The following is a 14,055-nucleotide window of genomic DNA, read 5'->3' on the forward strand; positions in this document are numbered from 1 at the left end:
GTTAGGTGAGGTCCTTATGACTTGGAGACCAAGTTGTCTACAACTTGCTTGAGAAGCATTGTACAAGGAGTTGTACACTCATCGTTTATATGTCACCAATAACTGTTAGGTGAGGTGACATGTAAATTGGTGGGACCGTAGCACCCCACTTGAAACCTAGAGTTGCAGGTTTTTGTTTCTCTACCGGAGGAGTGTAAGAGATTCGAAAAAATAGTGGGAGGTGTTTGTTTTAAATGTCCCTAAAACAAATAGAGTTCAAGTATAAAATTTTAACTAGAATTTTTACTCTCTGAGGATTATAAAGTTAGCTTCCAAACTCTTAACTCATATCCTAGAGAACAACCGTTTGACCAAACTCAATTATAAAGACTGGCTCAGCAATTTCAAAATAGTTTTGAATTGTGAGAAATTAGGGTATATGCTAGACCATGACATCCCCGTGTTACCAGTTCGTCCGATCACTGATCAACGTAAGATGCATGACAAGTGGACGAACGATGACAATAAAGTTAGGTGCTCCATAATGGCATGAGAACATGAAGACTGCCGGGACATATTGAATCACTTGTAAGAGTTGTAGGGTGAACAGAGTCGCGCAACATGGTTTGAAGTGTCCCAAAGGCTCTTCAAGGCCAAGATACGCGAAGGGCAGTCTGTCCATGATCATGGTCTGTCCATGATCATGGTCTGACCATGATAAAGGACTAGGAGGAGCTTGAGAAGCTCGGCATGATCATGCACAAGGAATTACAAACAGATTTGATCTCGCAATCCCTTCCAGCTTCATATAAACAGTTTATAGTAAACTATCATATGAATAAGACTGTATGCACCAAAACAAAATTGTTAAATAAATTGGTAACTACCCTAGGGACCTTGAAGAGTTTAAGGGGCATAGTTCTCGCTGTCGAGTTGGCTTCTACTTCCAAGAAAAAGTCTACCTGGAAGAAGAAGAAGCCTGTGAAAAAGCAGAAGACCGAGAAAGAGCCAAGTAAGAAAGTTCCAAGAAAATGGCCAATTGCAAGGGAAAGTGTTTCCATTGCATTATGGACGGCCATTGGAAGAGGAACTATCCTACATACATGAGAAGCATAAGAGTAAGAAAGGGTGACACACCTTCAGAGGGTATGTCAGATATGCTCAGGATACTTAGGAACTGTTACCTGCTGTTAGCAGAAATTTGATTTCTGTATCTTGTTTAGCACAGGAAGATTTTATAAGACTACTGTTTCATTTATTTGAGAAATAAATTGGTTCCACGTGGTTTTATGATTGACAGTCTCTATCACTTACATTTCGATGTATCTGTAAAATTATCTGAGCAAATAGTGAGTACCATAGGATCCAAAAGATCTAGAGATGAGATAAATTTAAAGTATTTATAGCACCTCAGGCTTGGCCATATAGGAGAAGACATAATAAACAAATTGGAGAAACATGGGCTTCTGGCTCATTGACTTCCGAGTCATATCCGATTTGTGAATCCTGCCTTCAAGGAAAGATGGCCAAATTACCCTTTGTAGGACATGGGAAGAGGTCCACTAAAATACTTACCCTAGTACACACTGACGTATGTGGCCCATTCGATGTGCAGGCTAAGGGTCATAATTTTTACTTCATTTACCGATGATTACTCACGGTATGGATGTGTATGAGATACAAATCTGAAGCTTTTGAAAAGTTCAAAGAGTTCAGATATGATGTAGAAAAATAAACAGGAAAACTCATTAAGGTTCTTCGATCGGATCGAGGAGGTAAGCACCTTAATGAAGAGTTCCGTGATTATCTCAAAGAGAATAGTATAGTTTCATAATGGACCCCTCCTAGTACACCTCAACTCAATGGGGTGTTAGAGAGAAGGAATCGGATCCTATTGGATATTGATAAGTGCTTAATAATCTATAATTTAGTTATCTTTCCATAGCACTTATCAATGTTCTTAAACTGATAAATACGTATTTTACCATGAAATTGAATGATCATTGAAATAAATTTAAAATATGGTAAAAAGTAAATAGTTCTTTTCTTAAATCAGACTCTGAACTTGTCTCTCTCTTGTTTGCAATCTTTCATGAAAATTACAAGAAAGCATATAAGGAAGAGATTGTGTTAACCCGATTTGGTAAACTGATAGAGTTGTAATCAAGCTAAGGTTATAATTAAATGGGTTTTGGTCCTAATTAGATTGAAAGCTATAATTAATTATTTTTGTATGAGGAAAATGTTTGATTAATTTTATTAAGTCACGGTCATGTTTTTAGTTTTGTCGAGTCCGGTCTGAAGCAGTTTAGCAAGAATTGAATTTAAATAACATTGGGCTCGAGACCAAGTTCAAGCAAATTAAAGATCATAACCTACCTCAAATCCAAAGCCAATTCCCAAACCAATCCTATTCCTTTCCCGCGACCACTATCCAAGCAATCCAACGGTTCAGAAACTCCCGTCTCCGCATCACGTTTCCAAACTAAGCAAAATAGAGGAGATCCTTGTTTTAAATTCATATATGCCCACTTTCACGTCAAAATAAAGCAAGAAAAATAATTTTTCCCAAAAATTACTGGAATCACTGTTCAAGTGAACAGTATTCCGAGGTAACACTGCTCATATGAACAGTGTTCCGTGAAAAACACTGTTCATATGAACAGTGTTACAAAAAAAAATAATAATATATATATACTATATAAGCCACTGTTTATCTTCTTCCTCCCTCCTTGCATCAGGGCCGTCCACCTTCCTCCCGTCGATCCCGCGTCGTGCCCACCACGTGCGGCATCTCCTCTTCCAGATTTCCATCTCCACGCCGTGACCAGCACCTTCGCACGGCTGCAATTCCGGGCGTCCGAGACAAGCTCCGCATGCTCCCAGCGTATCACGCCATGGATCCGGCCACCTCCTTCTTCCGCTCCTCCCAGCATCGCGTCCCAGCCGCTCTCAGATTCAGCCATCCTTCCGCATCAGGCGTCCGGCGATCCCGCATCCATTCCTTCCACGGTCCAAAGAAAGAAGTCGTCCGGAGCGATCCTCCCAGCCATCCCACAACCAAATCTCCTCCATGATCAACGCTTCCAGCATCCCATGAGATCAGGCATGAGCCCAAGCATCTAGCCGTCCCCCTCTTCCGGATTTGAGCCATCCATCCGTGATCTGTCCTCCGCTTCTTCTTCCGCGATGCATCCGGAGCCAGCCATCACGTTGATCCCGCGGCTCCTCCCATCGAGTATCCCAGATTTGCATCCCCACCGGCACGCTCCCAAGGGATCCATCATCGGGTGAAGGGGTCTATATGAAGAAGCCATCGGCAGGAAAAGAGGGGGAGCTGGGTTGTGAAAGAAGCAGGGGAACCCCTGTTTTCGGAAGAGAAGAAGAGAGTCGAACCATAGAGAAAAGAAATAAAAAAAAGAGAGAGAAGGGGGGGGAAGAGAATATTTTGTGATATTTTGGGAATGATGGGAGGTGAAGGCTTTCATTTGAAGATGGGAGGTCGTCCGGAAGCCATGCTCGGCTAAACGTCTAGTCTAGGGCTGGATGAAGCCCTAGCAATGTTACAGGGCATTATTTTCTTATTTTCTTTATTATTTTGGAGCTTGGTTTAAATTCTTATTATCAATGAAAAATTCTTTTATGATGTTTAAACTTTGAGCATGCTATTTATTATTCATGTTTGCTAAAGTAGTCTAAGATGATCCATGCCTAGGAAGATGAGGTGTACTGCACCCTAGATTAGCATAATTAGGTAGACACTTCTTGCTATACCGAAGATGGATTTTCTTAAAACTCTTTATGCTTTTATTTTAAAAGGCTTGTAGCCAATTTGCATGCCTCTCCAAAAGATAAAAATTAAGAACACAGTCCCTAATGCAATGCTACGCGGTGGATTCCAAACCCTAGATCTATTTACTTTGATAAATTTCAATTCGTACTCATAGATTAATTTAGTTAAATCAAGTTAGCAAATCCTTCTTCTTGATTTATTTTTAAAAGAAAAATAGCTTATTCTTCAATCCCTGTGGACCAACACCCGTAATCACTATCCTACAGGATACGTGCTATTGCGTGGTTTATTTTTGAAATTGAAATAACCGATCAATTTTTGGCGCCGTTGCCGGGGATTGCTAGCATAGTTATTTTTTCTATCATTAAAAAAAATTAATTAATTAAAAAAAAGAACTTTCAAAAATATATATATATATATCTAAAATAAAATAAAAAATTATTTTCTATTATTGTTACTTTTTTTTATCTCCTTTCTCTTCTACTAATTTTCTATTATTTTTTCTCTCCTTTTTCTCTTCTACTAATTTTTTTTAATTGTTCTTTTGGTCCTATTTGATCAGGAATCGAAGAGGAGATCTGGGCTATCAAAAAGGTATGCTTTAGAGGTTTGCTTAAAAAATTTTAAATTGCTGGGAAAATTCTCTTTGGTAACCTCTAAACCTTTCTTATTTAAATTAAGTATTAGCTTGAAATTTTGTGGTGATTGTTTGATTTTAATTTCAGCAAAAGTGTGAATGCATGCCTGATACACATACACCAATTAATCTGCACTTAGTAAGAGCAATCACCCCAACAAGATAAGAGCCGGATTTCATCACCGGACTCTTGCCCAATTTAGGTGAACTCAATCTCACATAGTGTCAGCTTAATTAAAATCAATTAGACGTTGGCTCCTAGGGACATTCGAGCTCAATAGGACGAAGATCACCGAAAGTTGCACCAATTTCGCTCTGTGGCTTAGTTGATGTCTAGGCAAGCTTTGTCTCTATAAGGGAGACAGTTCATATGTTCGAGGCAAGTGGGTTTTAAGTGGGACCTTTGCGAACGCATCGTGACCCCTCCACTTACCTGGGAGCTTACCTGGTCAACTCGGTTCATTAGACCGGATTGGAGGCTTAGGTGCCCTCTTCAAACCAGTTAGGAGCTGTCTAGTGATTTTAGGACAAAGACTAGGATTGATATGCTTTTCTCTTTTATTGCATGCTTGATTGATCGAGTACTAGTGTATGCAAGGTAGTCGTTCTAGAGTACGAAACCTATTACCTTTTGACCCTGAAATAGAACAGACCCTTAGGAACATTCGAGCTAAGATCAAAACATTAGGATCATCCCCACCTCTTAAGATGGCTGAAGAACAACCCAAACTCCTGAGGGAGTACTTTACTCCCACCATTTACACTTCTCCATCTTGCATTCGATTACCTGAAGTAGCAGCGGTACAATATGAAATAAAGTCTAGTGTGATCCAAATGCTCCCATCTTTTTATGGGCTCACCAACGAAGACCCATATAAACACTTAGATGAATTTCTTGAGATTTGCACCACTGTCAAGATTCAGAACTTCACTGATGATGCTTTGAAACTTAAATTATTTTCCTTCTCCCTTAAAGATAGAGCCAAACAATGGCTGAATTCTTTAGAAGCTAACTCGATTCGTTCTTGGGATTAAATGCAACAAGAATTCCTTAAAAAATACTTTCCTATAGGAAGAACGAACCAGTTTAGACGTGCCATTACAAGCTTCTCCCAAACCGAGGGAGAAGAATTTCATGAAACTTGGGAGAGATTTCGGGACCTAATCCGTAAATGCCCTCATCATCAAATACCTAAGTGGCAGCTAGTGCAATGTTTTTATGACGGTTTGACTGAACGAAACCGTCAGATGATCGATGCTGCATGCGGGGGGACTTTCATGCTTCGAAATGAGCATGAAGCATGGCAACTATTTGAAAATCTTAATGAAAACTCCCTCAAGCACCCCCAAATTTTCAAAGAAAAGGGGCCATTTGTGAAATAAGTCATTCTATGGACCTGTCTAGCAAGGTAGATGCATTGTCCCATAAGATTGACCAACTAATGATAGGAGGACATGTCGTTAGCTCTTCCCAAGCACAAGTATGTGCTATCTGTTCTAGCCCATCGCATCCTATTCATGAGTGCCCCTCAGCACCCCAATTCTCCGAACTCGTGCAAGAACACATCAATGCTGCTCAAACACAACCCAGACCGGGTAATGATCCATTTTCCAATACATATAATCCGGGATGGCGGAATCATCCAAATTTTTCTTGGAGGCAGCAAGCTTCGAATACTACCCAACCCTACTCCCAAAATTTTCAAAACCCTCAGAATTTTCATCTCTACCGTCCCTCAAATCAATTTCAACACCCTCCTCCTCCAACCCAAAGAAATACAGCCTTTGAGAAGAAGGTGTTGACTGCCCTTCAAGGTTTGGAGGCAAACACACAACTATTGCACTCTCACATGCAATCAATTGTTAAGCTAGAATCCCAAATGGGTCAACTAGCCAATGCATTAAACAAGCGAGAGGAAGGTAAGCTTCCAAGTCAACCAATGAGTAATCCTAGGGGACAATACGTGGCTCAAGAAACTCGACTAAATCATGAGCAAGCCAATGCTTTGACTACCCTAAGGAGTGGACGTATAATAGATAATAAGGTTGGGGAGGGTAACAATAAGGAAGGTGAAGAAGAGGAGAAGAATGTATCACATGAAAACCCAAAACCTTCTTCAGCTAGTCCACCATCTGCCACAACCCACATTCCAAAGGCTCCATTCCCTGAAGCACTTAATGCACCCTCTCCCTTTGGCAAGAAGGAAACTTCATTAGAAGAGATGATGGAGGTCTTCAAATAAGTTAAAATCAACCTCCCACTCCTTGATGCCATCAAACAAGTTCCCTCCTATGCCAAATTTCTCAAAGACCTTTGCACCCAAAAGCGGAAATCTAGAACACATGTGCCTAAAAAGGTCCTCCTAACTGAGCAGGTAAGTTCCATTCTCCAACACAACACCCCTCCAAAGTTCAAAGATCCTGGTGCTCCCACTATTTCCTGTGTCATAGGAAATAACTCCATCGACCGAGCACTCTTAGATCTAGGGGTAAGTGTGAATCTTCTACCCTATTCAGTCTATGAAAAATTTGGGTTGGGTGAATTAAAACCTACCTCGGTATCTTTACAATTGGCTGATCGATCGGTGAAGATGCCAAGGGGGATGATTGAAGATGTTCTTGTCAAGGTAGACAAATTCTATTTTTCAGTAGATTTTATCGTCCTTGACATGGAACATGTGCCCAACCTTAAAAAATAAATCCCTGTGATTCTTGGTCATCCCTTTTTAGCTACAGCCAATGCATGTATCAACTGTAGAACTGGGGCAATGGATATATCATTTGGGAATATGAAAATTAAGTTGAATGTGTTTCATGCTGCTGACCAACATGTGAGGGAAGACGAGTGTTGCCTAATTGATGAAATGGATGATCTTGTAGAGAACGCCCTTCCCTATATCTTAGCAAATGACCCCTTAGAGGCATGTTTGGCCCATTTTGACATTGACAACTTTGATATAGACAAGGCCGTAGAAGAAGTTAACATCTTACTCGACAATCAATCTCCTATGAGTTCCCTTCCTTGGAAGATCCGACCTGAACCTCTTCCTCCCATTGCTAGCACACCACTTTGTTCTTCCATTGATTCTCCACCTAAACTTGAGTTGAAGCCACTTCCAATAAATCTTAAGTATGCCTTTCTAGGACCGGAAAATAGCCTCCCTGTAATCATCACAGCAAACTTATCTACTGAACAGGAGGATAAACTTTTAAGGGTGCTAGAAGAAAATAAACATGCCATAGGATGGTTTGTAGCCGATTTGAAAGGGGTTGACCCCTCTGTTTGTATGCATCGAATTCATCTCAAAGATGATGCAAAGCCCACCCGAGAAATGCAAAGAAGACTCAATCCTAACATGAAGGAGGTAGTCAAGAAAGAAGTGGTGAAATTATTAGATGCCGGAATCATTTATCCAATTTTTGATAGTAAGTGGGTGAGTCCGACACAAGTGGTACCCAAGAAATCAGGTATCACTGTGGTTGAAAATACGGAAGGAGAATTGATACAAACACGCACAACCACGGGTTGGCGCGTGTGTATTGATTACAGAAAACTTAATTCAATGACTAGGAAGGACCATTTCCCTTTACCTTTCATAGATCAAATTTTGGAATGGTTGGCCGGTCAAGGTTTCTACTGCTTCTTAGATAGTTATTCTGGATATAATCAAGTACCTGTCTACCCAGACGATCAAGAGAAAACCACCTTTACCTGTCCATTTGGAACATTTGCATATAGGAGGATGCCTTTTGGATTATGCAATGCACCCGCAACTTTTCAACGATGCATGATGGCCATTTTTTCAGATATGGTGGAAAACTTTCTAGAAGTGTTCATTGATGATTTCTCAGTTTTTGGCCTATCTTTTGACGATTGTCTGATAGTCAACTTTAAAGACCACGCAATAGCACGTATCTAGTAGGATAGTGATTACGGGTATCGATCCACAGGGATTGGGGTATAGTTGTTTTCTTAAAAATAAAAATATTTAAAAGGATGAATTTGTGAAGACTATTAAACTAAGCAATTTAATAAAAGAAAATGCAATTAAAATGATATCAGTTTGGGAAAAACCTAGGGCAAGAAATTCACCATTAACATCGGAACAAGGGTTATTTATAATTTATCTTATTCTTGGATTAACATGCAAATTGGCTACAAGCCTAATAAGCATTCGAATAGAAATTCACAGAAGTAATTTGGGCATAATCCATCTTCAGTTGGCATGTAATGTCTACCCTAAACTAATGCGGTAGCACACCACATCTTCCTTAAGCATGGACTATCTTATATTTACCTAGTGATCATGAAGAACAGTTGTACGAACATCATACTTAAAATTACAGAAATTAAATATGATTCAAAAGAAGATATCCATTAGAAACAATAAGTTCATACAACCCCAAGAATATAAAATAAAATATAAAACCTGTGTCCCTTTTGTTAGGGCTGCATCCAGCCCTAGAGAAGAGATCAGCCTTCCATGGAGTGGTGGATGGCAGCAGCAGCACAGCAGCGGGCTCCCATTCCTTCCTTCTCTTTCTCCTTTGAAATATTCCCAAAATAGCCAAACTCCTCTCTCTCCTTTGTTTCCCGTGGGACTCTGCCTCCCAAGAGCTTAGTTGATGGGAGAAGCCCACCGTGGGGAAGAAGAATAAATGGAACCGAACCCCCCGAAGTTGAAGAATGATGGGAACAGCCCCCCCGGTGGGGAAGGAGGAGTGCCCCCTCCGGTCGTGAAGGAGGAATGAATCGACTCCCTTTTTATAGCCTGCCTATTTCTCTTTCCTCCCCTCTTTCGAATCAAAGATAAGGATGCAGAGGATGGCGTGGATGCTCACGGTTGAGAGAGATAATCTGGAAACAGGGGATGTGGGAGGAACTTGGAAGCGAGATTTCATCTGTGGACGGTTGAACTTGATCGTATCCTGGAATGGATGCGGCTGCAACTGGATTAGAGCTTATCCGTGGGAGATGATCCGAAGAAGCTGGTGCTAATGAAGATGAACTGGACGCGTGGAAGAAGCGGAAAGAGATGAGCGGAAGACGAAGCGACTGGGTGGTTGTTCGGGATGCTATCCTGGCTGGCCGCGGGATATCCGGATGACTTCTTTTTTTTAAAGTTAGATTCATGGGTGGGCAGCTGGGAGGATGGAGTCGGATCCATGCGGAAGTGGATGGATGCTGCTTGGTTTGGATTTGTTTCGGCTGTGATCCACGAAATGGGAAGAGGACATATGTTCTGTTTTCGAAACAGGGGACAGATGTGGATGATGGAGTCAATCCAAACGGGATGAGGAAGAAATGGATGCACTTGAGATGAGCGTGGAAAACAAGGGATTTGGAAGAAACTGGGGTGCTGTTCACGGCTTAGATGAGGTGCCGGAAGAATCGGGAAGATAAAGATGAATCGAGGGAGAAGGAGATTGCTCTGTTTCGACGCATGAGAAAACAGTGGGTTAGAGAGGATCTCGGAGGCTCTGGGAAGAACTCACGGACGCTGGGATGAATCCATGGATAAGGATGAAGTTAATTGCGGAGAGTACTCGGTTTGGGATGCAACCGTTGGCTAGATGTGCTGAGAGGAAATATGGGGAGACGTTGGGAAGAAGGGATTTGGGAAGTGAATTCATCCGGAAGAAAAGCTAATGCCAACTATCGAGATCATGGAAGAGGGAATGAGCTGGTTGCAGCTGGGAGGTGAACGCGGACGTTGGGAGATTCGGGAGCTGGGAGTTTAGTTGAGATGAAGACGTGATGAAGATGATAGATTCGGCTGGGAGCAGGACTTTTGGACATGAGGGAGGATGGAATGCAAGCTTGTATGATGATGTGGACGGTTGGGAGTGAGCTCTATTTTGAGTATGGGTGGATTACGTGGAAGATACTTTGGAATGAAGGGGACTTGTATGATGACTTGGGATGGACTTAGCAAGGAGTGAACAGGGGAGTTTGAGCTCAATAGATCTGGGTTCAGGGCTCATCCCAAATAAGTTTGACTCGTCCTGCATTCATTAAGCTTAATCAGCAAATAAATAAGTAAAACTCGAATTACCTTTAATATTTTATTCAAATGCAATGATGAAGGTAACACATTTTTTTTTAGTTAAATTCATAAAATATATGAATTAAAATAATGATAAGTGCTATGAATAAGATATTAATTTATGCATTATTTAGCACTTATCACACCCCCAAACCTACATTTTGCTAGTCCTCAAGCAAAAATAAAAAAAACTAACTCACTTTCGCAGGAATCGCGATTGCATTTACCGTATGCAATAAGGCTTTAAACCCCTAGGTGGCCCTAGTGGACGAGTTTTGTCTCGTGAGGGTTTCCGGCTCAGATACCCACAAACTGCGGTCTCTACCCAGTTTATTTTATTGTTTTATAAAATCTAATTTCAAATACATAAGTGCCAAGAATTTCAAAAGCACACAAAGTTTTAATTACTAAGTCAGCCCAAATCCTAGGTCAGTATGCAATTTAAGTTGAAGTCATTAAGTTTCCGTTAGAGAGTTGTAAGGCTAATTTATACTTGGGTGCTCGGTGATATCTGGACCATACACAAGCTAAGGCTTTAGATTCTCCAAAATATTGCTAAAACTATTAGTTTCCAAGAATTGGTCCGATAAGACTTAATCACTGATTCAAAATCATCCTATCTTGCAGGATTTCGAGAGTTGTGGATGTTTACTTTAATACCTCATGGGCTTTATCTGTAATATTCCAGTTTACTCGAATTTTTTACAACGACGGCTTTCACACTATCGTCTTTTTCAAGGCCAATATTATTTTTTTTTCTTTTTTTTTCTTTTTTTTATTTATATTTTTTTTTATAAATAAATTATGCACTTTTACTCTTGTAATGATTCCTTCATGTAGCGAGCATTCAGTCAACACTCCCACACCATATGGCATAAGGTGTTAGGCATCAAGACTCCCCTACGGACGTATGCTCGGGTTCCTCATACAAGCCCGCTGACCTTTGACAATAGGTAGCCCTTTTCGATGTACCTGACTAATTTTTTTTTTCTTTTTTTTTTCTTTTTTTAATAAATATGGGATAATAGTGAATTAGATAGGAATGATTCATCAGGACTCAAGGTTGCTACCAGACTTAACAACATAATGTTGAACCTAACCCTTAGAAGTGCAGACCATGTGTATTGTGAAATTCCAAAGTACAAATTATCTTACGACTTACTAAAAGAACTTTTAATAAAAAGAACTCAAATTGTCTTACTTCTGACTAATCATTGGGCTTGTTAGATTTTATATACTTTGTGTGTTTATTTCAGCACTAAAGCATAGAAATTAGGTTTTTTTTTTTTAAGATACTTATTCAAAAATGCGAAAATGCTAAAAATTTCGTAAAAAATTCGAATCTTCTATACCCCCCAACCTAAACCAGACATTGTCCTCAATGTTTTTTTTAATAATATTATATTATTAATTTTTTTTATTGTTTTTTTTATTATTTTTATTTTGGACGAAAATATGATGCATATGGAGGATAGAAGCATTTTACCTTATTTGCATCAGTAATATGAGGACTCCTGAAAAATGCGATAAATAAATGTGCAAAAATAACATATGAGAATTGGGTTGCCTCCCAACAAGCGCTAAGTTTAACGTCTTCAGCCAGACGCAGTGTATCCTTATCAAATCATACCAGGTTCATGCCGAGTTCTCCAAGGAAGAAAATTTGTGAGAGACTGATTATCAGGTAAGAAATTGACTGCTTTTATGGCCTTGTCTAAGTCAAAATGGGCCAAGCGTACATTAAAAGCAAAACACATCAATTTCTTATGTTTGCCCTAAAACCACTAGACAGCTCCTAACTGGTTTGAAGAGAGCACCTAAGCCTCCAATCCGGTCTAATGAACTGAGTTGACCAGGTAAGCTCCCAGGTAAGTGGGGGGGTCACGATGCGTTGCAAAGGTCCCACTTAAAAACCACTTGCCTCGAACAGATGAACTATCTCCCTAGGGACAAAGCTTGCCTAGACATCAACTGAGCCACAGAGCGAAATTGGTGCAACTTTCGGTGATCTTCGTCCTATTGAGCTCGAATGTCCCTAGGGGCCAACGTCTAATTGGTTTTAATTAAAGTGGTAACTATGTGAGAATTGATTCACCTAATTTGGGCAAGAATCTGGTGATAAAATCCAATTCTTATCTTAATGGGGTGATTGCCCTTACTATGTGCGGATTAATTGATGTATGTGTATTAAGCATGCATTCACACTTTTACTAAAATTAAAATCAAACAATCACCACAAAATTTCAGGCTAATTGGGAATCAATTTAAATAAGAAAGGTTTAGATGTTACCAAAGAGAATTTTTCCAGTAATTTTTTTTTTTTTAAAAAAAAAGCAAACCTTTACAGCTTTCTTTTTCTAGTAGTTCCCTTTTTGATCGTCCCGAACTTCCTCTTCGATTCCTGATCAAATAAAAATCAAAAATTAGTAAGAGAGAGAAAGGAGATAAGTAAAGTAACAAAAATAGAAAATATTTTTATTTTATTTTTAGATATGTATATATATATATATTTTTTGAAAGTTTTTTTTTTATGAAAAGGAAAACAACTATGCTAGCAATCCCCGGCAACGGCGCCAAAAATTGATAGTCAACTTTAAAGACCACGCAATAGCACGTATCTAGTAGGATAGTGATTACGGATATCGATCCACAAGGATTGGGGTATAGTTGTTTTCTTAAAAATAAAAATATTTAAAAGGATGAATTTGTGAAGACTATTAAACTAAGCAATTTAATAAAAAAAATGCAATTAAAATGATATCAGTTTGGGGGAAACCTAGGGCAAGAAATTCACCATTAACATCGGAACAAGGGTTATTTATAATTTATCTTATTCTTGGATTAACATGCAAATTGGCTACAAGCCTAATAAGCATTCGAATAGAAATTCACAGAAGTAATTTGGGCATAATCCATCTTCAGTTGGCATATAATGTCTACCCTAAACTAATGTGGTAGCACACCACATCTTCCTTAAGCATGGACTATCTTATATTTACCTAGTGATCATGAAGAACAGTTGTACGAACATCATACTTAAAATCACAGAAATTAAATATGATTCAAAAGAAGATATCCATTAGAAACAATAAGTTCATACAACCCCAAGAATATAAAATAAAATATAAAATCCGTGTCCCTTTTGTTAGGGCTGCATCCAGCCCTAGAGAAGAGATCAGCCTTCCATGGAGTGGTGGATGGCAGCAGCAGCACAGCAGCGGGCTCCCATTCCTTCCTTCTCTTTCTCCTTTGAAATATTCCCAAAATAGCCAAACTCCTCTCTCTCCTTTGTTTCCCGTGGGACTCTGCCTCCCAAGAGCTTAGTTGATGGGAGAAGCCCACCGTGGGGAAGAAGAATGAATGGAACCGAACCCCCCGAAGTTGAAGAATGATGTCATATTTAATTTCTGTGATTTTAAGTATGATGTTCGTACAACTGTTCTTCATGATCACTAGGTAAATATAAGATAGTCCATGCTTAAGGAAGATGTGGTGTGCTACCGCATTAATTTAGGGTAGACATTACATGCCAACTGAAGATGGATTATGCCCAAATTACTTCTGTGAATTTCTATTCGAATGCTTATTAGGCTTGTAGC

The 14,055-nt window shown here is 39.6% G+C and overlaps 1 non-coding gene across 1 annotated transcript; it reads right to left on the minus strand.

Annotated features, from left to right (window-relative positions):
* Positions 1-5,493: 5,493 nt before the first annotated feature.
* On the minus strand, positions 5,494-5,599 carry LOC149751336 (small nucleolar RNA R71). The gene has a single exon (XR_016398420.1). It is a non-coding gene; the product is annotated as a small nucleolar RNA R71 (small nucleolar RNA).
* Between the last annotated feature and the right edge of the window lie 8,456 nt (positions 5,600-14,055).

Source organism: Phoenix dactylifera, chromosome 14 (genome assembly GCF_051530095.1).
Source record: "Phoenix dactylifera cultivar Ajwa chromosome 14, Ajwa_hap1_PhDact_Kaust_v1.1, whole genome shotgun sequence".
Lineage (NCBI taxonomy): Eukaryota > Viridiplantae > Streptophyta > Magnoliopsida > Arecales > Arecaceae > Phoenix > Phoenix dactylifera.